The sequence below is a fragment of the Sinocyclocheilus anshuiensis genome, unplaced genomic scaffold (genome assembly GCF_001515605.1).
Source record: "Sinocyclocheilus anshuiensis isolate Anshui unplaced genomic scaffold, SAMN03320099.WGS_v1.1 scaffold1136, whole genome shotgun sequence".
In the NCBI taxonomy this organism is placed as follows: Eukaryota; Metazoa; Chordata; class Actinopteri; order Cypriniformes; family Cyprinidae; genus Sinocyclocheilus; species Sinocyclocheilus anshuiensis.
This window is the reverse complement of record NW_015548521.1, coordinates 187,603-212,402: the sequence shown is the minus strand read 5'-3', so window position 1 is coordinate 212,402 and position 24,800 is coordinate 187,603. Positions and strand designations below refer to the sequence as shown.

The 24,800-nt window shown below is 37.0% G+C and overlaps 1 pseudogene; it reads left to right on the top strand.

Annotated features, from left to right (window-relative positions):
* The first annotated feature begins 8,915 nt into the window (after positions 1-8,915).
* LOC107656809 (uncharacterized) lies at positions 8,916-12,459 on the top strand (annotated as a pseudogene).
* Positions 12,460-24,800: the final 12,341 nt, after the last annotated feature.

Here is a 24,800-nt window from a genome sequence, read left to right as displayed (position 1 = left end):
CAGATAGATAGATAGATAGATAGACAGACAGATAGATAGATAGATAGATAGATAGATAGATAGATACATAGATAGACTGATAGACTGATAGACAGACAGACAGACAGAAAGACAGATATATAGATAGACAGATAGATAGATAGATAGATAGATTGACAGACAGACAGACAGCTAGATAGATAGATAGATTGACAGACAGACAGACAGCTAGATAGATAGATAGATTGACAGACAGACAGACAGCTAGATAGATAGATAGATTGACAGACAGACAGACAGCTAGATAGATAGATAGATTGACAGACAGACAGACAGCTAGATAGATAGATAGATTGACAGACAGACAGACAGCTAGATAGATAGATAGATTGACAGACAGACAGACAGCTAGATAGATAGATAGATTGACAGACAGACAGACAGCTAGATAGATAGATAGATTGACAGACAGACAGACAGCTAGATAGATAGATAGATTGACAGACAGACAGACAGCTAGATAGATAGATAGATTGACAGACAGACAGACAGCTAGATAGATAGATAGATTGACAGACAGACAGACAGCTAGATAGATAGATAGATTGACAGACAGACAGACAGCTAGATAGATAGATAGATTGACAGACAGACAGACAGCTAGATAGATAGATAGATTGACAGACAGACAGACAGCTAGATAGATAGATAGATTGACAGACAGACAGACAGCTAGATAGATAGATAGATTGACAGACAGACAGACAGCTAGATAGATAGATAGATTGACAGACAGACAGACAGCTAGATAGATAGATAGATTGACAGACAGACAGACAGCTAGATAGATAGATAGATTGACAGACAGACAGACAGCTAGATAGATAGATAGATTGACAGACAGACAGACAGCTAGATAGATAGATAGATTGACAGACAGACAGACAGCTAGATAGATAGATAGATTGACAGACAGACAGACAGCTAGATAGATAGATAGATTGACAGACAGACAGACAGCTAGATAGATAGATAGATTGACAGACAGACAGACAGCTAGATAGATAGATAGATTGACAGACAGACAGACAGCTAGATAGATAGATAGATTGACAGACAGACAGACAGCTAGATAGATAGATAGATTGACAGACAGACAGACAGCTAGATAGATAGATAGATTGACAGACAGACAGACAGCTAGATAGATAGATAGATTGACAGACAGACAGACAGCTAGATAGATAGATAGATTGACAGACAGACAGACAGCTAGATAGATAGATAGATTGACAGACAGACAGACAGCTAGATAGATAGATAGATTGACAGACAGACAGACAGCTAGATAGATAGATAGATTGACAGACAGACAGACAGCTAGATAGATAGATAGATTGACAGACAGACAGACAGCTAGATAGATAGATAGATTGACAGACAGACAGACAGCTAGATAGATAGATAGATTGACAGACAGACAGACAGCTAGATAGATAGATAGATTGACAGACAGACAGACAGCTAGATAGATAGATAGATTGACAGACAGACAGACAGCTAGATAGATAGATAGATTGACAGACAGACAGACAGCTAGATAGATAGATAGATTGACAGACAGACAGACAGCTAGATAGATAGATAGATTGACAGACAGACAGACAGCTAGATAGATAGATAGATTGACAGACAGACAGACAGCTAGATAGATAGATAGATTGACAGACAGACAGACAGCTAGATAGATAGATAGATTGACAGACAGACAGACAGCTAGATAGATAGATAGATTGACAGACAGACAGACAGCTAGATAGATAGATAGATTGACAGACAGACAGACAGCTAGATAGATAGATAGATTGACAGACAGACAGACAGCTAGATAGATAGATAGATTGACAGACAGACAGACAGCTAGATAGATAGATAGATTGACAGACAGACAGACAGCTAGATAGATAGATAGATTGACAGACAGACAGACAGACAGACAGACAGACAAACAGAGAGACAGATAGATAGACAGACAGACAGGTAGATAGGTAGGTAGGTAAGAGAGGTCAGTGAAAAGAAACAGACCGCTCTGTTTTTAGAGAAAACATAGATTAAACCACATCAGCAGCGTGTCAGGAAATGACTTCAGACCATCTGCTGACATGATTATGGTTCCTGCTTCTTTTCATTTATTCTTCCACCTCTCTCACCTACACACAAACCACCACCTTCATCTTCTCTATTCCTTTTTTACTTCAAACATAGCGAATGGAAACTAAGCTTGTTACCACATGATGTCTTGGCAAGTTCATCCATGAATTGCTCATATTTTAATTTGAATCTCATTGTTTTAACAACCCTGAGCAGCATCTCCAGAGAACACTTGTCTCTTTGAAGCCTCTCCAGACGCTTTGTCATCATAGTGACAAGGTCATAAAATATACAATGACAATTTTTTTTTTTTTTTTTTGGACATTAGCTGTAAGCTTAATCACGTATCTCTAGCCCTGATATTATATTTTCTACAAATAAATAAATAAAAATATAAATAAATAGTTTTTGCTGATATTATGTAGGCCTACGTAATTAAAAAGTTAATTTAAAAGTTTAAAAATCCATTATTATATTTATTTATTTTGTACTTTTTAAGTGACTGTATTCATTTTTGTACCAAAAGTAGGAAGGTAAGAATTTCTATACAATTTCTTACGTCACAACTTCAGCTTCTTCTATTCTCCACCAGATGGCCGCACATGTGTTTCTGGTCTACTGTTCTTCAAATGGAAAGTCTCACGCAGTGTTTGGCTCATGTTTGGAAACTTTATTAGCCTACTCTCACTGTTTCTCCAAATCCATTATGATGAACTATTATCAACCGTCTCGTTGTTTAATTGTTTGGACTGCTCAATTAAAAGTGCAGGGTAATGAGGTCACGTGTCAATAATTGTGTTGCATTGAAACATTTAGTGTGGCATTTACACACTCTCAGTAGGGAGCATCTAGTAGTCTATATAGTGCACAGTTTGCAGTGAGCAGTACACAAGTATTCCATTCCGAACACAGCTTTAGGAAACCAGCGACAATAATAAATACTGGGGAGTATAGACCTACATTATAGGCTATATGATTATCATATCTATTATTGATGGAAACAGACAAACCCATCTTACACTATTAATCTTGGAGCTAAACTGGCACAAACGGAAACAAATTAAACAGCAAAAAGTTAGAGTAACACCAAAACTTGAGTAGGCTATCAATAATAATAAGATCATATTGTTTTGAAACAACATGAGGATAATAAAAAATGTAATTAATGACATTAGTATGGAAGGCCATTTCCCCCATATAAGAAAAAAAAAACCGTTTATGTTATAATTACAACATAAAAGTCATAATCTACTAATCATGATTATGGGTTAAAAAGTTCACAGCTTCTTCAGATCACAGCTTATTCCAGACTCTCTCTCACACACACACACACACACATGACCTGTTTATACAAACAGGATCACAAAGATCACAGACAATTTAAATGACTATAGTACTCATCAACACTCAACAAATCTTTCAAACTTTTAATCCCATAATAATGACTCCCCAAATGATTTGTTTCTTATATGGGGGAAATGGGCTTCCATACATGAAAGACACATAATGAATGATTTTTTTCATTTTGGGTGAAATATTCCCGTAAGACACTTTCCAGGCTGCCTGCACTGTTTCTGCCATTAAAAAGATATGCTAAAAACAGTCATAGTATACTAGCATGCGGTTATGAATTCAGCAATGGTCTTCAAATGTGATAATTACAAGCTCAGGTGGTGATGCTGTTACCTCTGGGTCTGTGATCTGTTATTTTCCACCAGGAGGTGCTTCAGAGAAAAAACACCCTTAACCTGTTGACTGTGAAGCTTCAGTGAATCAGAGTGAACAAACACTTCAGAACAGAAGAGCACAAACACGGGGCAGTTAAGTGCATGACAGAAACCAGGCGAAACTCACAAACCACCCTCAAAAGAAACCCATATTCAAAGTACAGACATAGAACATGCAACCACGGTGACTTTCACTGTGCGTAGCCCACAGAATTCCCATTACAGTGATGATGCATGCATCACAGACAGAATCCAGTTAGTTACCAAATGTTATCTTATCTCTCAGTTTCTTACATTTAATAGTACATTATTCAGGAGATGTGGACACACTTCCATGTGCGTTCACATCCCCCTCTCTTGCGAGGCCTGTTTGGGGTCATGTAGTTGTTGTTGTTGTTGTTTTTTACAGACGGCGCCAATGGCTGAGAAACAAAGACCCCGCACTGTCAGCTATTCCACAAACAAATCCCAGCTTATCCTGCTAAAAACAGTCTGCCAGAGACACCACCACAACTACAGCACACTCACAATGAGCAAGATCCCAGCAGTGTAATCCGCGTAACACAAAAATGAGTTACTTTCCATTTTTTCATTCACATTGCTCATTCCTTCATGAAAATACTGAGTTTTGTGGATGCAGTCCATGTTAGCTTGGAGGACATTGATATGCTAGTGTAGATATTTTACTCCTAAAAAAGATATTTTGAATAATGTTGATAACCAAATGGTTTTTAGGCCCCACTGAAAAAAACAAATACTGTGGAAGTCAGTGGGACCCAAAACATTCAACATTCTTAAAAATATCTTCTGCTGTGTTCCACAAATGAAAAAAAGAAAGAAATGCACACAGGTTTGGAACTACATGAGGGTGAATAAATTATGACATATTTTTTCTTTTTGGGTGGACTGTCCCTTTAAGACCTTTGCACTATAGCAGACAATATGATATGCATTTTCCTTGTAAGAATAATTTATTATTAGTGAATTTACAATTGCTTTACAACTGTTTTTGACAAAGCTGAATAGTCCATGTTGTAAAAAATAAAAAGCTGGATAATAGGGCATAATAATGTACTGTATTCATTTTAAGAAATTTTCCATATTTAGATTTTACAGGTGTTACCTGCGTTTTATACTGCATTGTGTTGTGTTTTAGAGTTAACGGAAATGTCTGTAAAACATTTTTTTTAATATTGTTATTTAGTTCTTATTGATTTATTTCTTATTTATTTCTTTTTTCAAACACAGTTGAGCTCTCTTCAAAAAAAAGTGTTCTTCTAAGAGATTAATCTATTTCCAGTATTTAAAGCACATGCAAATGCTGATAATCTCATGCCCAGATAAAACAGAAGAAAGTCATCCACTACCCCAGACCGTTTGATCAGAGATCATTTCATGGCTGTGTCACCTTTGAGCTTTCGCAACTGGTTACACGATCGTTGCTTCAATCAGACATGAAAGAGTACAAGAGTACAAGGATGTGTTATGATACACACCACCGTTCTCTAACATTTTTTTAAATTAATACTTTTGTTCAGCATTAAATTAAATGCATTAAATTAATGAAAAAGTGACAGTAAAGACATTTATAATATTACAAACGCTTTCTATTTTAAATAAATGCTGTTCTTTTGAACTTTATAATTATCAAAGAATCCTGAAAAATGCATTACGGTTTCCAAAAAACAAAAAACAAAAAAAAAAAAACGGCAAAACTGTTTTCAACATTAATAAAAATCAGAAATGAGCAGCAAAACAGCATATTAGAATGATTTCTGAAGATCATGTGACACTGAAGACTGGAGTAATGATGCTGAAAATTCAGCTTTGATCACAGAAATAAATGACATTTTAAAACACATTAAAATACAAAACATATTTTAAAGTGCAATAATATTTTACAATATTACTGTTTTTTACTGTATTTTGACCGTCCCTAAACTTTTAAACAGTAGGGCAAATGTAAGACCTTAAATAAGGTGTGTCTAAAAAGCATAGTCACAAACTTTAATGGGACAAATGCTCAAGAAATCTTTATAGAGAGCATTAATTCAGGTTTGCCAGTATTCTCTTCCTGAAATGTATGGGAACTGCAGCAGGCAGGTTGCATACACACAGGGGAGTGTGATCTGGGATTGGGTAAACATCGTACAAACCTTGGGAGTAAACCAGCTGTGTGTGTGTGTGTGTGTGTGTGTGTGTGTACGGGTGTGACCCTTCAACGCCCCGTTATCCCTACAACACACACAACAATAGGTAAAATGCCACAGACGCTCCCACCCTAGCTGGAGTGTCACTGTGGATTCTGCAAAAGTCAACAAGTGATCATGCAAGAAAACATCAGCCAAAAACACTGTAAATCATGCATACGATCGTAACAATCTGACCCTTTAGCCTTTAGACTTGATTCAGTACATGCTACCTAAAATCCCGTGCAATTTAACAGCATTCAAGCTATTTCAGAAACAATTTCAATTCATCTTGAATCGCTTTACTATTTGTTCCATAAAAGCTTGACAAATAAAGCAATCTCTGTCATGTTGCAATGGGACCCATTGATCTAGTGGTGAATAGCTCTATTCGTTCATTGGTATAAACAGATGCATGACCCAGATTAGTGCTATTTCAGTATCACTCATATGCTTTTTGTTAATATTTTATATTAAATTAGATTTTTATATTTTCTGTTTACTTTTTTATTTTGTTATAAATTATGTTATGTTCTAGTTCTTAGCTTTAGTGAATTACATTTAATTATTATTATTTTTGGTACGTCAGCTTAATCTAAACTGAAATGAGAAATGTTAGCTAAAATGAAATACATTTTCATTTGTACGTTTTTCATGGGATGGAGCTTCATACTTTTTCTAAAATACATAAATACATGAAATACATTGCCTTGGAAATAGTATATTGAATTAATTACATTTTCTCATGAGATCTGAGTGTTGTCGTATTTTTAGACTTCAACTGCACAAGTGCCTCTCTGAATAAACTGTAATGCTAATTAATGCAAATTATGTTAGCACCACCGATTCTGCATTGCACTTTTTTTAACGGTCAGTTTAACCCCCAGTATATTTGAACAGTCTGTTTAACCTCCAATGTATTGGCAAACTTTGTAGCACAATGTCACAACAACTTTGTCAAGAGTCACTTATAACGGGAATTGCTGGTAAGTTTCATCATCCTTGAGTCAGTTTGCCAACACACACATTTTTTCATCATTCAAAAACATGCTCTGTTGAAACATAGTTCCTGTTTCACAGGAAGTAGACCAAAACTAATACTAACACATTAGTGCATTGAGAGAGAAAACCAGGTGCAATTTAGGGACTCCCCTTGAGATTTTTTAGGAGAAATGCACAGTGACGGTTTTGTTCTCTTGGTACTTTTTGAAGAAACAAGAAAGATGTCCCAGCTAAAGGAACAGAGACATGTTTCTCTCATATATTACTGAATCCTAAACAAGCTAGTATAGTAAAGGTACAGTGACCAAAGTTCTGCCCTATCAGTATTAGTGTACTTGAGCAGGGCACTTAACCCCAGTTTCTTCTAGTGAGGACTGTCCCTCCGATTAGTGCACTATAACAGCTTCTGCTAAATTACAAGTAACTATGTCCAAAAGTTGAGGTTTCAGTTCCCTTTCGTGTTACATCATAAATACGATAACACAAGACAGGGGATGCATATACTGTGTTTCTACAAAAAGGGAAGGAATGTGAATTCAAATTGTTTTTGTGGCACTTAAACATGCACATGTACTCTCCATGTTCCAGTGCGGTGTGTGTATTCTACTTCTAAGTTCACGATGTTGATTGAACGGCTTTAGTGTGTAAAGCAAACAGCCGCTGTTTGTTCTCCACACACAGAAGTTGAGGTGATAGACTTCTCATTCAACAGGCTGCAACTCACAGCTACACCTTTTATATACAATTCCTGCACTGTTACAGGATGCTTACGGACATTTATTTGAAGATTCCAAATAATCTGTGGTAAAAAAAAAAACTATTCTACATAAACAGATGGATAAATTAAATAAATCTTCCGAAAGTTTCTGAAATCTTTACTATGAGGGTTCCCATCATCAGAAATCACATGCAGATTTTATGCAAAAGTATAGACTGCATGCACATTTTTGCTGTCCAAACAGGGAAACCCACTTTGCCTACTCTTTCACCCTCAGGAGGGATTTTTAGGACATGAAAGTCCCCTCAGAAGCTTCTCCTTTGCTCAGCTGTTCCTTTGACTATAGCCCTACATCTTCTCTCAAGTCAGTGTTTGCTAATGAGCCGGTTACAATTGCAGCTAATGTGAGGCATTTGAATGGGTCTTAACCACTTGATCTTGTTTCCTGATGAAATGAGAGGATTTAAAAAAAGATTTTCTGATGCAATCCCATGCAATAGTTTTTACTACGTTTCTTACAATAACGCACAATAAAAGCTGCAGCTTTTAAAACAAGGTTCAATGGGTCCCTGGCCATTTGACGTCATTTATCAATGAATGGAAAGGGTTAAAAATGCAATCCTCTTCAAAAGGCAAATGCGATCAATATCGACATGATGCACATGCACTTTCAGAAACATTAAAATTTAAAACATAACAGTGAATTTCATTAATTGAATTAGCTTTTCGTGTCAATTAGCAAAATAGATCAATTCACAAAGTGTAGATGGGGAAAGATGAAAATGGAAAATGAGTAACTTAAGTTTCACATAAAGAAGAAACCTCACATAATGCTTTATTTCTTCATAAAAAAAAAAAACCGTCTTTATCCCAAAATTACTTGTGGAATTTACTCATAATTCGATCTTATTATGGCTAATTATTAATAAGGTCACACTTTTTGCAATGCAATTTCCAGAAGGGTGACTCTTAAAGTCACTTGAAGAATTTCTGAAAAATGTTCCATATCAATAATGTCATGAGCGTGAAGGAATAAGCGTAAACACGAAAATTACGTCAGCTATTTTAACCCAAGGAAAGACTGACGTACAAATACGTCAGTGATCCCGGCAGCCAATCACAGCGCACCACGACGCTAGAAAAAGAACGCGAGCGTCTCCACGCCTTCAATTTGCAGACATCGAAGGGGGACCATATGCAGGGAATTAAGACGGTTTTTCGGACGTTTTCCCACCCCTAAACAAATACCGAAAAGGGTCTTCACTCGGATCCTAAACCAGACAACATGGTCGTAGTCACAGCAGGGACCGGAGGAGCCCATAAAGTCCTCCTGATATCGGGGAAACCGAGCCGCTCCATATCGGTCATGATCCCGAGCCAACCGTCTTCAGACTCCGACTCCACCGTCTCTGGAGCACCGCTGCGCAAGAGGCAGAGACTCACACATCTGAGCCCAGAGGAAAAAGCGCAAAGAAGGTGAGACGAGTTGGGATTTAATTTCATCAGTTTTGTAATCCGTTCGGTCGGTTTGAAACACGAGGGGCGCAATATTTAGTTTTAGACATTTCATATATCGACGTTATAGTATGTAAACGTAGTCAATTGAACCAGTTTGACCCTTTAATGTGGAAGAATTTGAATCTCAGCCAAGATCAGTGGGTTTTGCCGGTCAGTCCCTCCTCTTCTGAATCAATATAGCTTCTCCACATCTGCCTGCGTGGCAGGAACTCGACTGCGCATGCGCAGTTTCCTCAAAACCGTCTGACCTGCCAACATTGGTTTATTAGTTAATTTGCAAAAACGGATTACTCCGTTTTTAGCAATTTTAAAAAATCATGTTTTTCATTGTGCATTCCAATTAATCTCAAATCAAACTGCAGTTGGGTTATTTTGATTAAATGATAAAATAACTAAAAAGTACAACTAACACCATAAAACGCAATTAAAAACATGATAACATGATACAAGTTTTTTTTTTTTTTTTACATTTAAAAATGTTACCAGTGTTTGCACACACACACACAAACACACACATAAGACCATACAAGGGAATAATTTTATAAATGCAAAAAAAAGTTTCCCACCGTATCATGTCCCACATAAATCCTATATTTATTGTTTAGCCAAAACGTGTATTTTTAATAGCTATGATTACATTTTTTTTAGGAAACTGAAGAACAGAGTTGCTGCACAGACGGCAAGAGACAGAAAAAAGGCCAAAATGGGAGAGTTGGAGCAGCAAGTCTTGGAGCTGGAGCTCGAGGTACTTTGACTCTTAACAGATTTTGTTTTTTCTCTCTCACTCGGTTTAGAGGAAAGATTTAATTTCGACATGTTTTCCACAGAATCAGAAACTTCACGTCGAGAACGGGCTGTTGCAAGAGCAGACGAGCGATCTGCTCAGTGAGAATGAGGAACTAAGACAGAGACTGGGGTTGGATACTTTGGAAGTGAAAGAAAAGGTAAAAATAAAATAGGTTGTAACCCGTGCACATGTTAGTTAAACAGGCAGCTGCAGAGTGTGGTTTTTCTAATGCCTCTCATTCTCTCTTAGGTTCAGGTACTGGAGTCCGCGGTGAGCGATTTGGGTTTGGTGACCGGGTCTTCTGAGTCAGCAGCACTCAGGCTACGTGTGCCTCCGCAGCAGGTGCAGGCCCAGCAGTCCCCAAATCTGAAGACTTCTCCATGGATACTCTCAGCCCTGGCCCTTCAGACTCTGAGGTGAAGATCCTGCAGTTTTTGGCTTTCAGAGGTTTAGGGTGCTTTCACACTAGCACTTTTGGTGCGCACCCGGGTTCGATTGAAGTCAGAGTTCGGTACGTTTGGATGATGTGAACGCTGTCTTCCGAATTCGGGTGCGCACACGCGAACCGTACCCGAGTCCGTTTAAAAAGGGTGGTCTGGGGTACGGTTCAAGTGAACTCCGGTACGGTTCGCTGCTGATGTGAACGCAATCGTACCAGATCACGGAAGTTAACCGATATTAATGGCGTATTATTTGATAAAAATGTGTTTGTGTGTGTTTCACTCACTTTCTTGATGAGTGTGACTGACGCGCTGCAAGCAGAGAGCTGTATATCTCATTTATTTTCACCTTCAGAGTACTTTAGAGCATTTGCAGTACATTCGTAAGGCAGACGTAAGTGCCGTTATGTACTGAAGCTTTGGAAACAAAACCAATGGTTCAAAAACATAAATATAAAATTGAAAAGAGCCTTGCTACTCATTTTGCCGTCTTCTCCTGCGCCATCATTACTAAGCAACGGGGTGAACAGCTGCTGGCTTGATGACGCAAAAGAACCGCGGTTCGGACCCAAATAATATAATGTGAACACAGTCCAGCAGGGGGAGGGGGGAGCAATCGAACTCGGGTTCAGACCAAACAATCGAACCAAGTGTGAAAGCACCCTTAGAGTTAGTGATCGTTATGCTGAAAACGTGTGACCCTGGACCACAAAACCAGTCATAAGGGTCAATTTTTTGAATTTGAGATTTATACATAGCTTTCCAATGGTTTGTTAGGATAGGACAATATTTGGCTGAGATACAACTATTTGAAAATCTAGAATCTGAGGGTGCAAAAAAATCTAAATATTGAGAAAATCACCTTTAAAGTTGTCTAAATGAAGTTCTTAGCAATGCATATTACTAATCAAAAATTAAGTTGATATATTTACTGTAGGAAGTCTACAAAATGTCTAAATGGAACATGATCTTTACTTAATATCCTGATGATTTTTGGCATCAAAGAAAAATCGATAATTTTGACCCATACAATGTATTGTTGGCTATTGCTACACGTATACCTGTGCTACTTTTGACTGCTTTTGTGCTCCAGGGTCACATTTCGCATTGACCGTTTCGTCTTGTGTTTTTGCTGCACCGACAAAATCTCACTTTCCACCATCTTTTCGTCCTGCAGTCTGATCTCTTGCTTGGTATTCTGGACATCCTTGACCCAGAGCTCTTCCTCAAGACAGAACTCCCAGAAGCAGAGGAACCCCAGCCAGAGCTTGTGCTGGATGGAGGTGCAGGAGAGCAAGTACCTGCCTCCCCACCTGCAGCTTTGGGGCCCGCACCAGTTAAGCTGGAGGCCCTTAATGAACTGATCCACTTCGACCACATCTACACCAAACCCACCGAGGTGGTGAGCGAGGAGAGCATTTGCGAAGTCAAAAGCGAGGGTTCCGTCGCCTTCTCCGAGTCCGATGAAGAAATCGAGGTGGAAATCCAAACGGTGTCTGTCAAAGACGAACCGGAGGAAGTGGTCATCCCTGCCGTGGATCGGAGTCCAGACGCGGTTGATGATTTCCTCTCCGACGCCTCTTCCTTCAGCGACTACGAGAAGGCTTCGAATCTGATGGATGCGTACAGTGACTCTGGATACGAGAGGTCTCCTTCCCCCTTCAGTAACATTTCATCCCCCCTCTGCTCCGAGGGCTCTTGGGATGACATGTTTGCGACTGAACTCTTCCCCCAACTGATCAGCGTCTGAAGATTGCATACAATATCCAGTTGCAAATACGCCTGCCTTTGCTCTTTTATTGTAAGTGATTGCCATGCGCTTCATAGTGATAGTACGACAGTAGCATGTAACTCCTCTTGCAGTTTAGACCAAAGGCATTGCTTTAAAGGTCCCATGGCATGAAAATTTCACTCTGAGGTTTTTTAACATTAATATGAGTTCCCCTAGCCTGCCTATCACCTGTTCTGATGTGGTCATGAGACAGGGACAGTATGGTGTGCCCAGGTAGTAGTTACTTTAAACACGTATATATATACATATATACATATATATATATATATATATATCTCGTGTATATATAAAGCACCTCATTAACTTTCATTGTGTTTCCAAAATATGTTTTCTGTCCCACAGAAGAAAGCCAAACAAGTTTGGAACAACATAATGACTGTTTTTCGGGAAAGAGACTTCAGATACAGTACTAGGGACCACTTAGGCCTATATAAAAGCATCCAAAAAGCAGCATGTCATGGGACCTTTAAGGCTTCTGTTGTAATAACGCTCAGGACTTGCGGCGACTCTGTACAGTTGAAGTGCAACTCAGTATTTTTGTTGGGGAAGGGGTTGGGGGGGCTAACTGTTTTTAAAGTAGATCTATTTATTTGTGTATCTTTCTTTTCCAGAGTTTTCTGTAATGTAATCCGTCTGCTTAATGTACAACTTAATTTTATTGTAAATGCTCTCCTTAATCATAATGCATTAAAAAAAAAAATCTGCATTGCATCACGTGTTGAAGTCTGACTTTTGGTGTGAATTTGAACATGTGCCAAAGCTCTTATCTGCTTTGTTGCACACATTTTTAGCTTTCTTTTAAAGAGACCCCAAATTTTTATAAGTTGTCATTTACTTCCCTTAACATTGTTCCAAACCAGTTTTGTCTTCTGCACAACACGGAAGACTATATCTATATATATCTATATATCTATATATCTATATATAAAAAAAAATTGTTTTTTTTTTTTTTGGTGAACTTTTTTTTTTTTTTTTTGCACATTCAATAACACTGCACTTCAGTAGGATTGTGGGGCAAATTTTTGGACCAAGTAACCACCATCAAGACCATAATTTAATGTTGTAGTGGAAAATGTGTGTATGTCTTATCTAAACTGGATAACAGAACCATTAACTTGAACATACCATATGCTTTGCATGTAAAATGCTTGTACATGCGGCGAGAACCACAATCCATAGTATTTTTAGTTCCAGTACCATGTCAAATTGCCCTTGGGGCTTTGCCATCTGCTTTCTGTACTTTTCTAAAACTAGAGGTGATAAGATAGGCTTTTAGAGTAAATGATTACACAACGGCCATCGTGCCAAAACCGCTTTTTTTTTTAATTTATTTTTTTTAATCTGATTACTCAGAGGCATGTCAATGCGTAAGCTTGCAATAGAGTTTCCGTTCTTTTTGCAAAGAGTTTCTAAATAAACCCATTGAAACCTTACCCAAGTTTCAGTCAAAAATGTGGGCCAACTAGGGTTTAATGTAGTGTATTATGACTACAGGATGGTTTACACCTTTTTATCCTCAGGCTAATTCAATCAGCTTGGTTTCCCAGTGCAGGGTGGAGGCTGGGGAGGAGGGCAATTCTCTAAAACCCCTCGGGCTTAAATTCCACACGACGCCTCTTTAAAAACTACTTTGACCTGATTTTCCTCTTTTGCAAGACCAACATTTTGACTGTTGTAGATAATTTGTTCCTCCATCACAATATTTCCCTACTACACTACCATTCAAAAGTTTGGGGTTGGTAAGATTTGTTAAAAGTCACTTATGCTCACCAAGGCTGCATTTATTTGATTAAAAATACAATAAAAACAGCAAAATTGTAAAAAAAAAATTTCTATATTAATATATTTTAAAATGTAATTTACTCATGTGATGCAAAGTTGTTTTTTTTCAGCATCATTACTCCAGTCTTCAGTGTCACATGACCATTTAAAAATAATTCGACACGCTCAGGAAATATGATCAATCTTCAATTCTTTGATGAGTTAGAAACAGAAACCTTTTGCATCTTTATAAATGTCGCTTTTAATACATTTAATGCATCCTTGCTAAAGAAAAAGCATTGGTTTCTATAAAAAGCCCATCTCACTAAGCCCAAACTATTGAACGGTAAAAAAAATTTAAGTTGGGTATGTGATGGTTTTGTCTTACAAATACAACATTTCACCAGTGGTCCTTTTCGTGAGAGGAAATCTCCCATCATGCACTTGGCATTTTTGTAATACCACGTTGTGGTACATCTGGTCTCAACACATCGGGTGAAGTTCCTGCTAGCGTAGATTGTGGGTTTTTGTTTCATCAAAAAAATATTTATAGGCCTGTATATTTTGCTATGTACTAAAACATGCTCAAATGAGAAGGTCTTAAAATGACACTATCCTCACCTTGGGTGATTAAGTTTTTTGGCTATTGCTACAAATATACCCCAGCGACTTAAGACTGGGTTTGTGCTCCAGGGTCACATATTAGTTCATGCCAAACGAAGCATGGAAGCAATAGAAGAGAATAAGCACCAGTCTTTCCTGAACAGGTGTGTGAATAGCGCCTGGTTTCAAACTGACTGTGTGTTACCATAACTAGAAATACAAGCTTACAATGATGAAAAAAAAACAAAAAAAACTTTGGTTTGATTTTCCTTCTTATCCTAAAGAATCACGAGGCCTAGAGTGTTAACTTCATTGTCAAGAAGTTTACTATTTTCATGCTTCCAGCCTTAAATACCCCCTATAGCTGTATTTGGGAAACTGCTCTTCTACAATGTCCACGTGTGCCCATCCATCTCTTAAACAGTCCTGGTGTAAAATGAGTATGTGTGTGTGTGTGTGTGTGTGTGTGTGTGTGTGTGTGTGTGTGTGTGTGTGTGTGTGTGTGTGTGTGCTCGGTTGTTTGTCTGCATGAGTGTGCCGAGAAATGAAGCCTGTCCTTGCGCTTCACCGCAGTCTTGTTTCTTTTGAAGGAAAATTCAATATTTACTCTTCAATTACCAGCAGCCAACTCCAGATATACACTGGATGGAAAGTTGACCCGACATTATCTTCAGTCACATGATATAATGAACTTTAGAGCTTGAACTTCTTTTTTATTTATTTAAAAAAAAAATCTGTATCTATAAAGAAACATGGTCTAATTATATATAATTTCGAAACTATTTCAAATAAATGCTTTTGAGTTTTCAATTCATCAGAAAATTCTAATAGTAAGAAATGTTTCTTGAGCACCAAATCAGCATAAATTCAAATTCAGCTTTGTCATCACAGGAACAAATTACATTTTAGATATAAATAGAAAATGGCTATTTTACATATTATAAAAAATACTTGTTTTTCTGTATTTGGATCAAATAAATGCAGTCTTTGTGAGTACAAGATACTTTTTTTTTTAAACATTCCAAAAAAACTGACCTTATTTGAAATCCTTATTTTTAAAGTGTTTATATATCTTTTTTCTTCATATATATATATATATAAGTTTTATTCATTAGTTTCAGTTTTAGTGTTAGTTAATTTAGTACTTCAACTTAAAGCTAAGTAAAAATGAGAAATGACTTGGCTATGTGTGCATATATATATATATATATATACATATATAAATCTGTAATAAAACTTAAAAGTATTTTTAAGATTGTACCATTTATTATTTATTTATTTATTTTACCAAGTCATTTTCACTTAAATCTAGTACATTTTCCATGTGGCCCATTCAAATAGAGAACTATTTATAAAAAAAAAAAACAAGGTTTTAGGAAACCATATACGTTATTGTAAAAGCCTGTCAGGCAACATTCCTGCAGAAGTGAGGTCACTGTGACCTGACCCTCGACGCAGCACTCAGGACCCGTTACTGAAACATTTGACAGAATAAGCTTAAATTTAATAAGTGACCGCATATATAGCCTACATTAACAAATTATATCCCATTTTAATGGCCTTTTTATGGCCATCAGGTGTTAGAATGTGATTTCAAAGTCCATCTATTCTCAGACAAGTCTACGCAAGATATAATGTGTTTTGTTCTAGTATGAACAACACCACACACTAACCACAGTAAGTAAAGAAGACAAGAGCAGGAAACTCAACCACACTAAAACTCATTTGTCTCTCTGTGAGGAGCATAACAAAGACATGCCTTTGTTTCAGTCTCAACATCTGTGGTTTTGTGGTGATCATTCGGTGTCTGCATGTCTGTTTGATTATACATTTCAGGCAGAGTTCATTTCAAACAGTTGTTCCTGGTAGTTTAGGGAAGTTCATTCACTCATGCCCTAACTAGAAAACCTGTTTTTTAATCTTTACAGGAAAAGTTGTGTAATAATTCTTCCTGCTTCCTTCAGTTCTCTAGTGCTGCAGTCTACAGTAAATTACATAATCCACACCTTAACTAAAGGTTAATTTAATTAGCTGAATAAACAACTGCCTGCGAGTGTAGTCTTACAACAATTGGGATCAGTCAAAAAGAGCAAGATAGCAAAATAAATCTGATTTCAGTGTCGTGTCCAAGGTTGCCAGGTCATAAAAAATCATTCAAACAAGGCCAATGACCAATGAAACATTTACAGTCTCTTTCACGAATAGCAGCATTAAACTTTTCCTTTAAATGTAATGCAAATATTAGACACCATTTTTCAGTGAGGCACATTCAAAGGTTTGGGGTCAGTAAAAGCAGCCTAATTCAGGTTGGACTTGGCAACCCTGGTCTTGTCTTATCTTGCTCATTGGCTAGTGAGCACTACAGCTTGTTGATGTGTGAACTTTGACCTCCTCTCAAGGGTTTTAATGGTGAATCAATATACACGGTTTAGTTTAAACTGAAGTATCATATTAGTAATCCTATCTGATTAATAACATTAGCAAAACTCAAAATCGTTGCATAGCTTGCCATTGTTGTCTCAGCATGATGCAACCTCGTGTACTTTCTACAGGGATGTAGTGGTTGATTGTTTCGATAAATGTGTGATTTGATGATATCAGCTGTCACATGTTCAGGAAATGAAACCTTGGCAACAGCAGAATGTGCTTTAATCAGTCTTTCTACCTCTCTCAGTTCATATTGACTAAACAGCATGCTGCCTCAACCATGAAATGGAAGGTTTACTTGTTAAATTAGCAGCTAAAAGTCACCAATTCAATCCCAAAAGAGATCAGGCCTTGTGGAATACCCTTATCCGAGGGTTAAGAGAGACTGCAGAGAGGCTATGTCATTTGTACACTATTGGGAGGCCCAAATGGATTCTAAACAGCATTTTATGTGTTGATTGTAGGGAAGCTTTTTGTAGAATTCATTATAGAGCTCTACTCTTAGCAAACAAACATGTGAAACACAGGGACTGTGTTGAGATTTGTACAGAAATGACACGTCTTTGAAATCTGTAGTATTTTAACGTAATTCTGTAAGTGCAGTACCCATAGGTTTAGTTTCAGCAGTTAGTTAGCAGGTAAGTGCCTTAAAGGTACAGTTCACCCCAAAAAAATTAATAAATACAAATAAATTCTGTCATCTTTTACTCACCTTCAAGTTGTTCCAAACCTGTCTTTCTTCTTTTGAACACAAAAGAAGATAGTTTGAAGAATGTTGGTAACCAAACAGTTGGTAGCCATTGACCTTCATAGTACTATTTTTTATTCAGTGGCTACTGTCAACTGTTTGGATACCAACATTCTATTTTGTAAGCATTTTTTTCCTGATTTTTCAGGGTTTTTATAGTCAACTAACACTAAAACCATATAAATTGCAACTGAAAAAAAAAAAAAAAATTCAGCTAGTTGCCAAAGCAACTTTTCTCGTTTTCTTTTAGTTTAACTTGATATACTAAAATAACTAACACTGAAATAAAAATCAATAAAAACGTGTGTTAAATAAAAAACAAATAAAAATGATAAAAACACAACAAAATGACATTTAACTAAAATGGAAATGAAAACAAAATGTAAAATGATAAACAAAAACTATACTAAAATAACACTGATTCACAAAAATCACACGAAATCACAAAATTCATATCATATTTTATGTATTATATGTTTTGCCAGTAACTTTTTTTTCTGCAGTGCTTTTACTGTGAAATAGACTCTAAATACTGTAGAAAGATCAGTCACATGACAAGTATGGCTCGGGTAATTGGCACAAAAATGTTTCCAGAACTAAGTACACTTGAAGGCAAGATGGCAGAAGAAGGTTTCATGTGCCGGTCGAGCAGCTGCCATTGAGATGAATGGGGACGTTAACAAATAGCTTTTATATCTCTGTGTGCCTAACCATAGGCTGTCTTGGTGTTTCTTAAGTGTCTTCTAAATAAGTAACCACCAGTTAGCTAAATAGCAGTGTAGGTACGTTTTCCTGTTCGTTTTGCATTGTTGAATAACTTTACTAAGACAGTCTGAAAAGATATTTCTAACTATTATAATCTTTGTTTCTGAGCACACAAAGCATGAGTTAAGAAATGTAGGAAATGAGTGTAGATTTCCAGTGAATGGAGAGTGAGACAAAGCTCTCTTGTCTCTCTTGTTATGCTTTCTGTTTTGGTCATCTCGTTGGTCGTGCCGACGTGGACGGTGTTAACACCCTCCCAATCACTCACACTTACTCACACACACGCACTCACACTTACTCACACACACACACACACACACACACACAAACACACACGCACACAGGTTTGTTTTTATGGTTTATGGGGACATTCCATAGGCGAAATGGTTTTTATACTGTACAGACCGTATTTTCTATTGCCCTACACCAACCCTACCCCTAAACCTACCCCACAGGAAACTTTGTGCATTTTTACTTCACACACACACACACACACACACAAACACACACACAAACACACACTTGCTCTCTGTTATGTTGCTCTACCTGGTTAATTTGAAAACACATTAAATAAGTCATCTTCCAAATGCACAACCTTCTGTCTCCTCTTATGCCTCTCAAATGTAACATTTCTTTTTAAGTGCCTGGCAGAAACATGTACTAATGTGGCTAGATTGCTGCATCCCTTCAGAACAACAAACATAATGCAACAGCTAACGTGTTTGTGTGGCTGAAAAGCATAATGTAATCCGCAGAAATCCCTCAATCCTGAAAGAGGCGGAGATGTGTCCCGGACACAGACGCTGAGGCATTCTAGAAATGTCTGGAAAACAACACGGCTCCCCTCCCTTTACCCATCATGCCCCTGGGTGAACTTTGACCCCATGGCTTCTCCCACTAAGGGGAAAAACAGGACAAGCTTATCACGGTGGATACGAAATTCTGCTTTATACTTAAAACACGCACGGGTCATGACATGATAAGAGTGACGAGTTTATCAGACATGGTTTATTTGTCAAATAGTGTCTTTAATGCCAGAATAAATTAAACTTAAACTTTTTTTTTTTAACTGCCACAATATTTGGCCTTACACAGCACAACATGAACTGAGTGGGATGAGTGAATAGAGATGGATTTGTGCTGTCGTGCGATTTAACTGATAGAAGAGACACATGGATGTCTGCCGTGGGTGACTGGGACTTTTGGTTCAGTAGTGACAGTGAAAATAACTCTTACTGGAATGACTTTTTTAATGAAGTTTAGTAGCTAGCCCTTGAGATATAATCCAAATGTGCTTTTGAACAAACAGAGAAGGGCAGAACATGAAAACTGAGCAAAACAACACTGAAATATTGTGAAATGAGATGCCTAATATTTTGTTAGAAAGAAGGGTTACACTTTATTGTAAGGTGTCCTTGTTACAGTGTAAATATACATTTAAGTACTGAGTAATATTACTTAACTAGATGTACTTACTATATGGTTAGGGTTAGGATTAGGGTTTGGTTTAGGGTTACTTGCATGTAATTATGCATAATGTATTATTATTATTAGAGTACGTATATGTAACGTGTGTAACAAGTGTTACTGAAAGAAGACATTGATAGAAAAATGAATAAAAACATACTGTTCACAGTAAAACACAAGTTCACATCCTGTTAAGAACATCATATTTTACCCCAAAATAAAAAAATAAATAAAATAAAAATAAATAAATTGCATAACGATAATGAATTCTGTTTTTATACCATCAATATTTGCATTGTGACACTATTTTCATGACAATTTAACTCTAGATTCTCTTTACTGTAATGCCAAAAATCTCCAACTGTAAATTACAGTAATGAGAATCTACTTATTAAATTAAAATGATTTAATTATTAAAAAATGTGTAAGTATTCACAAATTAAATTATAATAAATAAATAATTATTAATACATAACATTATTAACAAATTAAATTATTGTGAGCACTTTTACAAGTATTTAAAAGGACACTTTAAAATTGGAAATGAATAATAATATAACGATCTGTTGAAAATGAACTGAATAGAGTGAATAATTTCAAAAATAATGTCAATGCAAAAAGTACAAAATAATTTTAATTTTCTGATATTTTACTATATTATACTATGGTTTACATATATTATATTTCTATATTATAATATTATATTAAACTATTTCTTATCTTTACTCTTGATTTTGGAGTAACATATTACTTAGATCACCTGACTGCTTTAAAAAAATGTAAAAGGGCAAAAGAGAGAGTGGATTACGTGTTATGTGCAGCACTCTTGGTCGTCTGTGATTGGTTGACTCTGCTGTTTAACCACAAGTTGTACTCTGCTTTGGGCATCTTTACCACATTCAGCCTCACTATCTGCAAATGACAGGGAGAAAGATAAAAGAGTACTTCTCATAATTACCAGCCGCTAGCACCCTAACCTCCCAGTTCCTGACAATAGCTTATTACACACTGAATAATCCGTCATTATACGGCACAAATGCCTGGTTGTTACCGGCTGGACAAGACTTGAGGGTCAGCAACATTTTGGCAGCTACAATTAAAGGAGAAGAAAAGCTGGGGAAGCTGAGACACCTGAAATCTAAAACTCAAATAATTATCAACACATTATGATATAAATTAAATATAACTCAGCCGACTATCCTCAGTGTGTTAGTTACATTTTAAAAGTGTGGATACATAAATATAACAAAAATTCTGTCGTTTTAAATATGTATGTTATCATTTTTGGAACAAAAAAGTTGACCATATTAAAAAAGAAATGACATGAGGGTAAATAAATACCCCAGTGAAAAATAAATATTCTAAAATGTATTTGAAATACATTTATTTCATGCTAAGTATGCTACAAATACATTGACATATTTATGTACTTGATAAAAAATACCCTGCAATTGTACTTTTGGTATACTTAAAATCTTAAAGTACTTAAAGTATACTAGATTTGAACAATTAATTTTGTGCTTTAATGCACTTTAATTGTGCGGAAGTAGAAGTCCACAGGGTCACATGATCCTTCAGAAATCATTCTAACTGATTTGCAGCTCATGCAACATTTCTTATTATTTTCAATGTTGAAATCAGTTGTATGCTTAATATTTTTGTGGAAATCGTGACATATTCAAAAGAACTCAAAATAACAGCATTTATTTGACACAGAAATTGAATAAAACTCTTTACTGTCACTTTTGGTGAATTGAATGCATCCTTACTGAATAAAAGTATTAATTTCTTTCAAAACTGTAGTGTATAAAAACCCATATTGTGTGAGTAAAAATATTAAGTGTGATACTATACAGACAACAGTGTTGTAAACAGTTGTGCTGCTTAATATTTTTATGAAAACCATAATAATTTTTTTCAGGGTTTTCAGGATGAATAGAAAAATCAAAATAACAGCATTTCTTGTCTTTACTGTCACCCTTGCAGAATAAAATTATATATATATATTTTTTTTTAAACCACTTATTTTGTTACTTTGTCATGAAATGCTATGACATTTATGCATTTTCAAATATGTCTTTTGTCTACAAATATTTTTTGGCCCACTGCAGGATTCAGATGTCCCAGATATGTTGCAGCCACTCAATCGTTTCTCAGAAGTAAAACATTAATGAGTGACAGAAGAATGCAACGTAATCACATATTTCTAAAAGTGTTGTCTTGTACCTCTATAGCCACACACAGATCAGGACAGCAGAGCTCCCACGGCTGGAGGGAGGTTAAGATCCTCAGGAAGTTGTGTGGGTGAAGTTGCATAGAGTGGCCTTCTGTAAATCGACTCAGCTTCTCCAACAAATGTGCAAACCCTCCTGTCTGAGTGTTTGATGGGGGCCAAATTACTGAGCAACGCTGAGGGCCTTCAGCAGACACACACACACACACACACACACACACAAGGACTGTGTTAGTGTAATGTTACTGTAAACCGCAATGTTGAATGCATATACACACACACGCTCCTGCACCTGCAAGCATCCTGTAGGGTAATTAACATTAATATTTGGCAAACAAACACACACACACACACACACACACACACACACACACAGCACATTAAGTGGTTTTGCATCAGTGTTCTCTGGAGGATTGGAAGTGATGCAGACCATTAAACATTCACTGAACACACACGCACCACTGAGTGCTGTATGGATCCTCAGGGTCCCCTGCTGTCAGGGATGTTTGAGTCTGGCGCTCTTGGAGAGACCACAGAGGTTTTGGAGGTCACAGCAGAACGGATTCGTCCAAGGGACAGCATATTACAAAGACAGCGGTACCTCTGGACCCCAAAATCCCATCTCTTCCTAAAAAGAGAAACAGTAAGAGGAAAAAATAAATAATTAAAAGGAGATGTATTCACATGTGTCTTTTACTATTGCTGAGACACTGTAAGAGATTCCTCGTTTTGTTGAGATTTTTTAATTCTATCACTCTACTTAATTTTTTTTAATTTTTTGTCTATTTTTTGCTACTTTTCAAACAACTTTTTACAGTATAAGAATCTTCTTAAAATATGAAATTCCATCAAAAAAATTGAAAAAATATGAATTATTACACTTTAAAATCTAAATATTTCAACATTTTTTGTGTGAAAATTATGTATCAGTATACACACACACACACACCAAATTCGTTTTTATTACTGTTAGTTTGTATTTTCCATTTTTATTTTAATTAATCTAATTTCAGTATTTTTGTGGTATTTCTATTAGTTATATATCTTTTAAACGTCTATAATTTTTTATTTTTTTTTTTACAATTTTTATTTCAGTTTTAGTTTGTTATTTTAGTGCATCAAATTAAACTAACTGAAAATTAGAAATATTGCTTTACAACTTCAAATATTTTATTTTCAACTAATGCTTATTTCTGGTAACATTTTAAAAGTTTTAGTTTTAGTTAACTATTTTAACCCTGTGCATAACAAGTGGGAAAATATGATGTCATTGTGTTTATTTGGGCAGTGAAAAAACTAAAATAATCACAGAATTCTTATATGTAAATCCACTATTGAACATTTTAGAAGACAAATAAATTAGTGAGAGTGTGAAAAGTGTGTTTAGTTGAACAACTTTATAAAAGTCTGTTATATAGTTAAAAAGACACTCATAAAAAAAACGTACTCGGTTACTGACGTGTACTGAGTGACTGCAGGGAACCCGCAGGAGGCAATAGGGCCAAACTCACAGAGGTTGGCCCAGCCTTGAGTAATCGTCCCAAGAGAATCCTGTAAAGCCTCGGAACTCAGTGAGGGCCAAGAGCATACATGAAGAAGGCAAACCAAAAGCACTGGTTTTGTCATATGACAGAGTGCCCTGTTTATGCAGAAAGGACCCGAGCCTGTAAGGCCGGGACGTCCAGATTATAAAACCTGGCAAATGTGGACGGCGAGGCCCAGCCGGCCGCCGCACAAATCTCTGCAATGGACACACCACTAGACCAAGCCCAGGAAGAGGCGACACCTCTAGTTGAATGTGCTCTTACTCCCATGGGGCATTGAAGGCCCAAAGAAGAGTATGCTAGCGTAATAGCGTCAATTATCCATTTGGAAAGTCTCTGCTTTGTGACCGGAGAACCCTTGGTGCGGCCACCGAAGCATACAAATAGCTGTTCCGACTGCCTGAACGGGGCGGAGCGCTCAACATAGACTTTCAACGCACTGACGGGGCAGAGTAAATTCAACTCTTGGTCCTGCTCCGAAGGAAGAAGCGCCGATAGAGTTATTATCTGAGCTCTGAAAGGAGTAGAGAGCACTTTAGGTATGTAACCATGCCTTGGCTTCAGGACGACTTTAGAGTCGTTGGGCCCGAACTCGAGGCAGGTGGGGCTCACAGAGAGCGCCTGCAAATCTCCCATACGGTTTACCGATGCTAACGCTAGTAGCAGAGCAGTCTTAAGCGTCAGGGGACGAAGGTCAATGGACTGTAGCGGCTCAAATGGAGGGCTCTTCAGAGCCCTCAACACCATGGGCAGATCCCATGTAGGGACAGTGATGGGGCGAGGCGGGTTGAGCCTTCTAGACCCCTTCAGAAAATGAACAACCAAGTTGTTCCTGCCCACCGATTGGCCAGCTATAGGAGCATGATAGGCTTGCCGCGATAGACGGTGTTGACAGTGATACCGGTGTTAAGCCGCAACACCGGTTACGTCACTTGCCCACTGCGTCACC